The sequence below is a fragment of the Penaeus monodon genome, chromosome 36 (assembly GCF_015228065.2).
Source record: "Penaeus monodon isolate SGIC_2016 chromosome 36, NSTDA_Pmon_1, whole genome shotgun sequence".
Classification (NCBI taxonomy): domain Eukaryota; kingdom Metazoa; phylum Arthropoda; class Malacostraca; order Decapoda; family Penaeidae; genus Penaeus; species Penaeus monodon.
Genome location: NC_051421.1, coordinates 32,802,516 through 32,813,636, shown reverse-complemented (window position 1 = coordinate 32,813,636; position 11,121 = coordinate 32,802,516).

The window sequence follows — 11,121 nt, the reverse complement described above, 5'->3', positions numbered from 1 at the left end:
ATATTATTATTATTGTTATTATTGTTATTATTATTATTATTATTATTATTATTATTATTATCGCTATTATTAATGGTCTTTAAAATACCCTTCATACTGTACCATTCAATACCACAGCTCGGACATTCATATTGCATAATACATACCCCTGCATTCATTCACCGAAATGCGTTCTGACGTAACACCCGGTGACCGCTAGACCATTCCACTGAGAGAAGTTATCTTGAGTCCTGATGACCGAGTTTCACTATAGAGGGAACACCTACCGAGGAAGGCAACTCCCATTCCATTCAAATATTTATGTATCTTCTTGTTATTTGTTTGTTTTTCGTCGGTATAACCTCGGCGAGTCTTTCGAACTGAGTTTTGAACAAAATTTCATGTTTCCATCACTTACCTTAAGAGCTCTCAATGTTAATATCAGTTGATAGTTGTCGAGGGTCGAACATTCAGGTTCCAAAGAATCTCTGGACCCACCGTTCTCGAGCATGTATGGTAGGCCTTGAGAAATTTGTGTGAGAGGTATGTTAGGGCCACGTTTCACTTTTCACTGACCATAAGGTTACTTGTTAAATGGTATTACAAGTTTTTTTTTATTGAGATATAGTACCTACAATTCGTGGTACTACTGCTACTGATGATAGTAATAATGCTATTTCTACAGTGGAATCACTGATACTCCTTTTCATTCAAGTTTATACACACACACACATATGTATATATATATATATATATATATATATATATATATATATATATATATATATATATATATATATATATATTGTTCTTTTAACGGTAGGTTCATGTCTGAACCGCCCTGGTCACAGCATGATACTTAATTGTAGTTTTTCATGTTGTGATCCTCTTGCAGTGAGTACGTGGTAGGGTCCCCAGTTCCTTTCCACGGAGAGTGCCGGTGATACCTTTTTTAGGTAATCATTCTCTCTATTTTATCCGGGCTTGGGCCCAGCACTGACTTGGGCTGGCTTGCCCGCACAGTGGCTAGGTAGGCAATCGAGGTGAAGTTCTTTGCCCAAAAGGGGAACAAGGGCCCCCGGGCCCGGTGACTCGAACCCCAAACTTGATTGCCGTGTGACAGTCTTGAGTCCGAGCTCAAACCTTTCGGCCACCGCGGCCCCAAATTATATAATTATATATTTTATATATATTAATATATATTATATAATATAATATATTAACAATAGTATATATATATTAACATTATGTAATAATATATTATTATTTTAAAATATTTTTCGTTTTTATATTTCAATTTCGTCTTTAGAGGGTAGGCGATCTTTTTCTAACATTAAAAAATAAAAGAAAAAAAAGGGAAAAAAACAGGGGTAAACCAAAAGAGCTAAATAAAAGGATCAAAAAACAGAAAAGGGCTTTAAACCCCCACGACAGCCCGAGCAAGTATCCAACACGCTTGCCGAATCGAATCCACAAATGAAAAAATCGAATTTCGTTACACAAGAGGTTTCTGCATACGAAAGAAAATTTCGAAAGGGTGTTGTTTTCGGGTTGGCTTGTTTTTTAGGAATCTTGGTGTAATTTGGAGTTTTTTTAGCATGGGGGGGAAAAAGAAATGGGTTTTAACTTTTTTTTAAATTTTCGCCTTTTTGTTTTTTTTTTCTTTTTTTTTTTCCCCTTTTTTTCTTTTTTTCCTCTCTCTTCTTTCTCTTTTTCTTCCTCTCTTTTCCCCCCTTTTCCTTTTTCTATTAATTAGGTAATATTTTTATCGTAATAAGATTTTTTTGTTTTAAATTTGCTGTTCATCATTAATATCATTTTTAAAAATTTTGTCATCAAAATTTCTTGCTTTTTAATCATGTGTGCATTGTATCTATTCTTTTTAATTTTTATTTTTTAACTTTTTTAATTTATCATTACTTTTTTATAAAGCATTATAGTTTCATTATTAGTTAAATCATTACTATTATTATTATTTTTATTATTTTAAATTTTTAAAAGTTTTTATTTTTTGGTTTTGTTTTTGCTTTTGTTTTTGGCTGATGTTTATTTTTATATTAAATTTATTATCATTGTTTTATTATGTTAATTTTTATTATCAATTAATTTATTTATCTTTTCATTTTTATTACTAATATATTATCTCTTTGTTAGTATATATTATTTTTATTATTGTTATTTTTATTATCATTATTATTATTGTTATCACAATTAGCACTATTTTTCTTATTATCATTACTCCCATTATGCCTTCTAATGAAAAGGGAAAAAGAAACGAAAGAAGAAGATAAGAGATATAAAAAAAACAAGAAAGTTAGTTAATAATTTACAAAGTAGTAGATCCTGTTTTAGTTTCCCCTTAAAGACATCATGCAACAAAAAACGGAAAGTCGTGAATAAAAATAGTGTCGTTTCCCACAAGAGATTAATTTGAAATACATTCACGACATCAGAACAAATTTAGTTAAACCAAACTGTAGTTAACTAGTTTTCCTTGTGTTCATATGCTTACTGGTTTTATCATGAGTTGTTATCTCTTTTTTTGTTGTTGTTGTTTTAATTTGTTATTTTACGTAATTCTTACCAAGCCATCATTTTTTTTATCATCTTCATTATTTTTATCCTTATTATTATCATCATTATTATTGTTATCCTTATCATTTTCATTATGATTGTTATCCTTATCAGTATCATCATTTTTTATTGTTATTGTTATTATTGCTGTTATCCTTATTACTATCATCATTATTATTGTTATCCTTATTATTATCATTATTGTTGTTATATCATCACTAAAATCATCGCCATCATCAGTAAGCCAAATCATTCTGTTTGATTCATGATTAATGTTCTATTACTGTCATTTTGATAACAACTGTACCTTCATATGCCATCAATGATGCTTTTATGTATTTATTTATTCATTTATTCGTATTAGCGTTTATTATTGTTTATTATTCGCCATCACTCGTTTAAGCTGATTTTTTGACACCATTATCTCACTGTCGTTTACGTGTTCCTCAATTAGCATAATCATAGTCACCATTGTTAGTGTGATATGGTTAGGGTTCTGGTTTGGCATTTAGATGATATAATGGAGAAAGAAATATTCTATATTATATATTTCCATTCATTTATATCTATTTATCTATGAATCTATCTATATTTTTATCTCACTCTTTCATTTATGTCTATTTATCTATCAATCTATTTTCTTTTTTTTTCTCTCTTACTAATGATCTTTCCTCCTCGCCCTCACCCACACCCAGAAATAAAAGAAAAGAAAAAAATGCAAAAAAAGGGGGAAAAGCAGAAACAAAAAAGAGAGAGAAAAGCAAAGCAAAAAAAAAGCACAAAATAAAACGAACGATGTACAGCTCCCCCAAGCAACAGACCGCAAAGCAGCGCATGTAATCGAACAAGTTTTCCTTTATTACCTTCTGGAGAAGCAATTAAGGCCCAGCCAGGTGTTCAAGACTAAGGAAAGGGGGGGGGAGAAAGGGGGGAGGGGGGAGGGAAAGGGGGGAGAAGGAGGGAGGGGAAGGGGGAGAAGGAGGGGGGCCGATGTGGGTGAGGGGAAGAGGAGAAGGAGGGAGCCGAAAGGGGAGGGGGAGGGGGAGAAGAGAAGAAAAGGGAGACTATAATAATACACTTGTCTTGCTCTATCTCGGATGCTTAGGGTCATTCCTCTCAGGCTCCGACGTATAAGGGGAGGGGGGGGAGATAGGGGGGAGGGGAAGGAAGGGAGGAGAGGGAGATGGGTAAAGGGAAGCGGGGAAGTGGAGGGAAGAAAGGAGATGGGAGTGGGAGGAAGTGAGATAAGGAGGAAGAGAGAGAGAGACAGAGAGAGAGAGAAAGAGAGAGAGAGAGAGAGAGAGAGAGAGAGAGAGAGAGAGAGACTGATGCGCATGGTAATGAAACAATAATATTATCACTACAATTGTAATATACAGTGACTGGTGTATTGCAAGCGAACTATTCATCTTGCATATTTAATTGCAAAGAAACGGTCTCTTGAAAAAACGCATAAAAGGGAGAAAAATAACAGATAAAAGACACATTGAGAGTCAGATAGATAAATAGTTAGATAGAGAGATATAAATATACAGGTAAATAGAGATAGACAGATAGATAGACAAATAGGTAGATAAAGAGAGAGAAGGATAGAGGAAGGGAGGCATAAAAACATACAAAGGCGCAGATACAGATACAAAATACGAAAAAAGAAGAAAAGAAAAGTACAATGTACAAAAGTGGCAAGCAAGAGTACATATAGCAAGTGAGAAGTAACGAGAACAAGCGAGAACGGGCGAGAATGTGAGAACAAGAGAGAGCAAGCGAGAACAAGCGAGAATGGGCAGAGCGGGCGAGAACAAGCGAGAGCGGGCGAGAACAACCGAGAACGGGCGAGAATAGAAGAGAACAAGCGAGAACGGACGAAAACAAGCGAGAACGAGCGAGAACGGACGAGAACGAGCGAGAACAAGCGAGAACGAGCGAGAACAAGCGAGAACAAACGAGAACGAGCGAGAAAGAGCGAGAACGAGCGAGAACGAGCGAGAACGAGCGAGATCAAGCGAGAACGGGCGAGAACGAGCGAGAACGCACGAGACTGCCGAGGGATCATAACTCGACCGTATTCCAAAGGCTAAACAAGGGCGTTTCCTATTGACATGGGAGGAGGAGAACACAATAGCACGTGAACTTTTAAAGCATTCGAGGAAGTGTGAGTTTAAAGGAGCGCGGGTTAGACAGAGAGGAGAGAGAAAATGTATGGCTTTTTATTGCAATTTTTTAACGATATGTCTTTTGTTTTTCCTTTACTCTTCGTTAGTCTGTCTGTTTCTCTTTCTCTTTCTTTCTGTCTTTCTTTTTTCTCTTTTTGGTTTTGTCCGTCTTGCTCTCTCTCTCTCTCTCTCTTCTCTCTCTCTCTCTCTCTCTCTCTCTCTCTCTCTCTCTCTCTATCATAATAATATATATATATATAATATATATATATATATATATATATGTATGCTGTATTTTTTTCGTATGCATTTCTTATATATATATGATTATATACATGTATATGTAAATATTATATACATATATATAATATATATATAATATAATATATATATATATATATATATATATATATGTGTGTGTGTGTGTGTGGTGTGTGTGTGTGTGTGTGTGTGTGTGTGTGTGTGTGTGTGTGTGTGTGTGTGTGTGTGTGTGTGTGTGTGTGTGTGTGTGTGTGCGCATTCTTTTCCTTCTCTTTATTTTCATACATAATTAGTGTTGTTATTGCTACTGCAGCTGTTGTTGTTGTTGTTGTTGTTATGGTTGTCGTTGCTGCTGCTGTTATTGAAGGAGAAGCAGAAAGAGAAAGAGAGAAAGTAAAGAAGATAATGAAAGAAACATGAAAAGTAAGTAAAAGAGAGACAGAGACAGAGAGAAAGAGAGAGAGAATAAAGACAGACAGAGCGACAGACAGACAAGAGTGAAAACAGAACAGGACAGGAAAACAGAATGTTGCAGAATGGCGGTGCATGACGTGTACGATGTCATTTGCATCCTAATTACCAGTTGCTAATATGGAAATATGAAGTGGGGACCGCCATGGAGGATGCAAGTGGCAGATTTAAATGGCCGGTGATTGTATACTGTTGTGGAGATGCTAGAGGAGACCGGGGGATGTAATAAACAGTAAGAACATCTGTGTTTGTATTTATTTCTCTGTCCGTCTATCTCTCTCTCTATCTATATAGCTGCTTATTCACAACCACCCATATATGTAGATAGATAGATAGATAGATAGATAGATAGATAGATAGATAGATAGATTGATAGATTGATAGATAGATAGATTGATAGATAGATAGATATTTAGATAGAAAGATAGATACACACACACACACACACACACACACACACACACACACACACACACATATATATATATATATATATATATATATATATATATATATATATATATATATATATATATATATATATATATATATATATATAAGCGAGAGAGGGGGGAAGCGTGATATAGTGAGGAGGGAAGGAGGGGAGAATGAGCAAGGAAGGGATATCGAGAGGAGAGGAAACGAGAGAAAGAGAGAAAGGAGGAAAGGTGAGATTCTTATCGCCTTCCTTCGCATCTTTCTACTGAATAAAGCGCTGGTAACATAGAAACTATAACTGAGCAATACTAATGGTTACAAGCAATAGTTATATAGGAAAATGTTCAAAATAATGAGGGAAAGATTATGCATTATTAACGTTACCTAAATAAAATAAAAACAAACAATCTTAACGATATTGTCTCAAGCTCTAATAAGATCATGATAACGGGAACAATTACACATTCCTTGTACATGAGCAAACATTTCCACTTTAAATCATATACAAACAATAACCTTAACGAGCAGAAGAGGGAAAAAAATATCCTCATACAAACCCGCATTATTCACACCGAAAACAGAGAGAGAGAGAAAAAAAAAGAGAGTGAAAGTGAAAGTGATATAATAGAGAAGAAAGAAAGAAAAAAGCAAAGTGGATTTTCTCCCCAAATGCATCATAGAAAAGGAAAAAAACGAAATAAAAAACAAAAACGCATCGTTACAGATCCTCCCTTACGCTCTTGTGTGGGATCCAAGCCTATAAGAATGCTACTCGCTCGAACGATCAGAAACTGTCAATATTTGCGGGATCAGAGCAGCGTTTGCATATCATTTGTGGCTGTTTGCCGGATTTAGATACTAACCTCCCGCGAACGGAACTTCAAATAATCGCTTGAGAAGAATGGCTGCATCTTTGTGGCCGATAACGAAGCGGAACTTGTACTTGTTAATAATGCAAATATCAAGGGATCCTTCTTTTTTCTCTGTCTCTCCCGTCTTCTTTTTTTTATGATGTGTATGCGGTTGTTCCCAAATCTTGTCAGGAATGATAAAGGCAACAGTATGGATGAGCGGAGGTGGACGGGACGGAAATCGAGTGAAGGGATGGAGAAACTCTCTCTCTCTCTCTCTCTCTCTCTCTCTCTCTCTCTCTCTCTCTCTCTCTCTCTCTCTCTCTCTCTCTTGCTCTCTCTCTCTTTCTCTCTCTCTTTATATATATATATATATATATATATATATATATATATATATATATATATATATATATATATATATATATATATAATTCTGCTGAATAGCAACACGTTTGTGATAGTAGCTAGAAATTACTTAAATTATATACTGAATTATGAAAGACAGGACAGAGAAATTAATTATCTGTGTGGATGTTTTTGCGTGAGAGCAGAAAAAAGATAAACTAACGGACAATAAAAGTTTTTTTTTTTCATAAACTAAGAGCGTTAAGTCTTCAGATTCATACAACATCTCCAGAAGATAATAAATTTAGTTTGTGAGAGAAGCTTCGCCTGCGCACCATAGGAACAGACTGCATGATACACAGATCCGCCATGCACAGCTGCTGTCCACTGTCTTTACTAATAGTAATTAGCCACTTACTGATTACTTAGAAGAAATAGATCGATGATTTAAGCGATTAATAACTGCCTAATGCAGCCATTAATCACCACAACCCTGCTCCTCTGTCTTTGGGTGAGTGGCTTCATGATAAGCAAATCTACCATGCACAGATCCTCTCTACCGTAGTTCACCACTTGCTAATTACTTAGAGGAAATGTATAATGATTTAAGCAGTTAATAACCGCCTATATTAAACCCTCGTACGTAAGCAAATATTCCTAAATAATTCCCACATCTTTGGAACTTAAACTCTCTTGAAACTGCTTAGACCTGTAGAGGAAAGCACGATTTTCTTCACGTTAATTTTGAATGACATAGGTTTATAGTATATAGGATATAATGTCCATCTCTGTGTCGTATGTATGTTGGGTTCCTAATATCAGCGTATGTGACTCCTCTAGATGTTGGCGTTATGAGCAACACCTTTTGATCCCGTTACTTTTTTATGGATGACACTCTTTGATTATGGGGAGAGTGTGTGGAACCAATCTGGTCCTGACGCTGTGTATGATAAGCAATCTTTTTCTTCCACGAAGTATTTTCATATCTATTCCTCAATAATTTGCTTTCATCTCTCTGCTTCCGTCTCGTTATGTGTGTGTGTGTGTGTACATACACACACACACGCACACACACACACACACACACACACACACACACACACACACACACACACACACACATATATATATATATATATATATATATATATATATATATATATATATATTATATATATAAATAGATACATTCAAATGTGTGTATGTGTATATATCTACTGTGTGTATATATATACAGTCTACACTGTACATATAAGTATATTATATATATATATATATATATATATATATATATATATATATTATATATATATGTATATATATATATATATATATATATATATATATATATACATTGTCAGGGTTCGACTTATAAAAAGATATAAGAATCAGAACGGTCAAGGTCAACGGAAAAACACCAGAGGAAACATACAGAAAGGTTTACTGATAAAGGCGCTAAAATACACTATACATACACATACATAGTAAAATATGTACAATCAGGAGCGTGGGAGTGAGAGAGGATCCAGCGGAGCAGGCGAGGTCACATGGCGGAAGGGAACACACGAGTCAGAAGTCACGGGACAACTACTGAATTTTTGACTGGTGCTCCTTTTATTTGACCCGACGATGTTTACGACGAAATGCTCGTCCCCCCACACGGGGAGACGGCCAATCACGGATGACCTGGGACCGCCCACTTTGACCGTGTATACATCGCGGAAGGTCCAGTGTATGTTCGGGAAGAGATCTCCCCATGCGGTGAGGCGACCACCGCTACTGCCGCCCCGCGAGCTCCAGTGAACCTCATGAGGCAGCTCCTCCGGGGTGTCCTCGGCAGGCAGCTCCTCCGGGGTGTCCTCGGCAGGCAGCTCCTCCGGGATGGCTTCGGCAGGCAGCTCCTCCGGGGTGTCCTCGGCAGGCAGCTCCTCCGGGATGGCTTCGGCAGGCAGCTCCTCCGGGGTGTCCTCGGCAGGCAGCCCCTTTCCGGGTGTCCTGGGCAGGCAGCTCCTCCGGGGTGTCCTCGGCAGGCAGGCTCCTCCGGGGTGTCCTCGGCAGCAGCTCCTCCGGGATGGTTTCGGCAGGTAGCTCCTCCGGCATGTCCTCGGCAGGTAGCTCCTCCAGCGTGTCCTCGGCAGGCAGCTCCTCCGGCATGTCCTCGGCAGGCAGCTCCTCCGGCAGTCCGTTGCCCACCAGACCCTTAGGCGGGCATCCCACTCCAACTGGTCGTTTGGGTGCATGTCTCGCACCCACCAGTTGCTCCTCCTGTGCGTCCTCGGCAGGCAGTTTCTCCTGCGCGTCCTGGGCAGGGAGTTCCTCCTGCGCAGGCGGCTCCTCCAGCGCGTCCTGGGCAGGCGACGACTCATCCGGCGCGTCCTGGGCAGGCAACGACTCATCCGGCGCGTCCTGGGCAGCTCCTCCGGGATGGCTTCGGCAGGCAGCTCCTCCGGGGTGTCCTCGGCAGGCAGCTCCTCCGGGATGGTTTCGGCAGGTAGCTCCTCCGGCATGTCCTCGGCAGGTAGCTTCTCCGGCGTGTCCTCGGCAGGCAGCTCCTCCGGCATTCCATTGCCCACCAGACCCTTGGGCGGGCATCCCACTCCAACTGGTCGTTTGGGTGCATGTCTCGCACCCACCAGTTGCTCCTCCTGTGCGTCCCCGGCAGGCAGTTTCTCCTGCGCGTCCTGGGCAGGGAGTTCCTCCTGGGCAGGCGACGACTCATCCGGCACGTCCTGGGCAGGCGACGGCTCCTCTGGTGCGACTTCGGCAGGTAGTCCTTCCGACAGCCCGATGCTCACCATCTCCTTGGGCGGGCATCCCACGCCAACTGGTGCACATCCCGCACCCACCAGTTTTCCAAGTGGACATGCAATGGCAGCCTCCTCCGACTTACGTGCAGTCGCTGGCGTGGTGTTCACTGTCGGCTGAGGCTTCCTCGACCGCCGTTCCCCGGGAGTCTCTTACGTTCTGTCATCTTGCCGACGGGATTCCGCTGCGACGGCCCTTTGGGGCAGACGGACGCGTCCAGGTGCGATTCCGTGGTCAGTCGCTCCCCTGGCCAGCGTTCTACTCCCGGGACTTGAGTTTCACGGACGAAAGTGCTCCCCCCGCGTAAGGAGGGCCAGAGCAAGGCCAAAAGCGGGGGGCCCACGTTCCTCCATAGCGCTTTCTCTGCCTTCCGAAGCCTGTCCTCTTCGCGGTTCCTGCGACGCTGCTCTTCCGACAGCTGCCTCTGTATCTCCGTTTCCGTAGTACAGGGCCAGCTGCCCGCTCTGATCCCTCCTCCTGCTCCTGTATTAGTGATAAAAGGCCAAGCCTTCAAGGCCCAACAGATCACCTACCTTCACGTAGTCCCTCAAGGTGCCGTTTTCCAGACCGTCTGATCCTGGCAAGGTCGCCAATGTCAGGGTTCGACTTATAAAAAAATATAACAATCAGAACGGTCAAGGGCAACGGAAAACACCCGAGGAAACATACAGAAAGGTTTATGATAAAGGCGCTAAAATACACTATACATACACATACATAGTAAAAAATATGTACAATCAGGAGCGTGGGAGTGAGAGAGGATCCAGCGGGAGCAGGCGAGGTCACATGGCGGAAGGGAACACGAGTCAGAAGTCACGGGACAACTACTGAATTTTTGACTGTGTCTCCTTTTATTTGACCCGACGAGTTTACGACGAAATGCTCGTCCCCACACGGGAGACGGCCAATCACGGATGACCTGGGACCCCCCACTTTGACGAGTATACATCGCGGAAGGTCCAGTGTATTTCGGGAAAAGATCTCCCCATGCGGTGAGGCGACCACCGCTACTGCCGCCCCCCCGAGCTCCGGGAAAAAAGGACATCAGAGCCTGAAGAAAAAGACCTCTCTTCTCCTCTCCTCCCTCTCTCCGCGGTGAATCGTCCTTAATTGGACGATTCAGAGAGAAGGAGATCGGTTCCGCAAGGGTGGCGGACGGGGCGCAGCGGTGGAGCCGAGCAGCGCCAAGAGAGTCCCCAAATGATCCCTCGATCGTGTGGCTTTTGAAATGGGCATTTTAA